The sequence below is a fragment of the Cyprinodon variegatus genome, unplaced genomic scaffold (genome assembly GCF_000732505.1).
Source record: "Cyprinodon variegatus isolate N-32 unplaced genomic scaffold, C_variegatus-1.0 Scaffold163, whole genome shotgun sequence".
Classification (NCBI taxonomy): domain Eukaryota; kingdom Metazoa; phylum Chordata; class Actinopteri; order Cyprinodontiformes; family Cyprinodontidae; genus Cyprinodon; species Cyprinodon variegatus.
The window spans coordinates 1,082,902-1,084,618 of NW_015150616.1; the positions used below are offsets into that span (position 1 = coordinate 1,082,902).

The 1,717-nt window shown below is 40.1% G+C and overlaps 1 protein-coding gene across 1 annotated transcript in view; it reads left to right on the top strand.

Moving 5' to 3' along the window:
• The first annotated feature begins 437 nt into the window (after window positions 1-437).
• Window positions 438-1,717, top strand: part of LOC107086830 (alpha-1A adrenergic receptor) — a 14,792-nt gene continuing 13,512 nt past the window's right edge. Inside the window, exon 1 of the mRNA XM_015378038.1 lies at window positions 438-595. The gene's annotated coding sequence lies outside the window, so the exon portion shown is untranslated. The remainder of the gene's footprint in view (window positions 596-1,717) is intronic.

Sequence of the window (1,717 nt, forward strand, 5' to 3'; positions counted from 1 at the left end):
TTTATGTTTTTATTTCCTGCTGAATATATCTATGGTTTATTGCAGTGTCATGAAAAAAAAAAGTAAAAAGTGTCACAAGTCAAAAGAAATAAACTTTTCATCAGCTTTTCAGTCTGTATTCTTTGAAGAAGACATTTGAAATAAATGTAAACCTAGGAATATATGATTATTTTCAATGTCAGAAGACAGGACAATTGTTTTTTAGTTTAGTCCTGCAGTTTGACAGTTGTCAAAGTGAGTGACGACCGCTTGGAAAGTCGTGCGGGGTCGACAGTGACTGGATGCGATGACGCACAGGGAGTGATGCTGAGCCGAGATGAGGTGATATGAGGATGATGGTGGGTGGGACAGCCTTTTTTGGGGGTGGGGGGGAGAGAAAAAATAACTCAAGAGAGCAGTGAGTGATTTTTTTTGCTCATCATCATCTGAAGAGTCTCCTAGCACCTGCGCTTGGCTTGGCAGATGTGAGCGCGCTCCGTTATGAGCGCACATTGGCGCTCCGCCAGCCGCCTCCCAGCGCGACTCAGCAATCAGAGCGGGATCCGACCCGATCAGCGCACCAGCCATCGGGATGAAGGAAGACACTGAAAGTTAGGTGAGTCACAGAGATGTTCATTTTAAATATCTGAGAACTATTCCTTGTGCGTAACTTTGCCTTTTTTCTCTGTCCTACCTTTTAACCGCACTTGTGCTGCAGTGGCTGTTAATACCATTGTTTAGAGATTATATTTACACTATAATTGCAGTTAATCATAAAAGTATCTAAAGATATTAGATTATACTTTTCACAAATGATTGAAGTGCATCTGAAGTTGTTGCGCGCCGTTGATCCAAATTCAGACCTCGTCTCTCTTAATAAAAGGGAGTGTCTCTGTGCCACATTTCTTTTTATTTAAATTTAGTTTCTAAAGACATTTAGAAATATTAATGTTTTTGATTTGATATCAAATATCATAGAAACATTTTCAGTCGGCTTATGGAGAAATTGTCTGAGTGAGAGCTCCATCTCTGTCCAATTGTCATTTTATTGCGCCAGAAATGAACTTTCTGTCAGGTATAGGAGGCTTCTTATAGAGCTGGGATTTTCCGGCGCAAAGCGGTGAAGAAATTGAGATTACATCTGTGCCAGAATGCCTTTTTACCTCTGACCAAATAAAATAACTACATAGGGAACGGCGCTGTGGAGAGGCTCAGCCCAGCTGTCCACCACCTCAACATGTTGTTGTGTCTCTGACTGGAAAGCAGCCAAATGGAGCGTTATACCTGTAGATGGCCCTGCATTGGAAGAGGACCAAAAAAATAATGTTTTTTCTATTCCCTTAAAAGACAGGTGTTATACAGCTATTGCAACATGGAGCCTTTCTCTGGTGGGGGGCACCCAGCAGTATGCATGCCCTTTCACTCAGCAACCCCCTATAGGTGTTGGTTCTTCTGGATATTAAACACACTGAGAATCAATAAAAATACAAGCCCAAGATACAAATCAAGTCAAAACAGCATAATAATTGTCATCAGTCAGTTTGACCTTTTTGTTGCTCTCTTTTTAAGTTTTGAGTGAAACACTAAACCTGCATTCACTACAAACTTTTTATATTTGTGTTCAATTAACTACACACACAGAGTCATATGATTTAAATCAAATTTGGCTTGCTGAGTTCAATTCAATTCAGTTTATATATAGTTTATAGCGCCAATTCACAACACATGTCATCTCAAG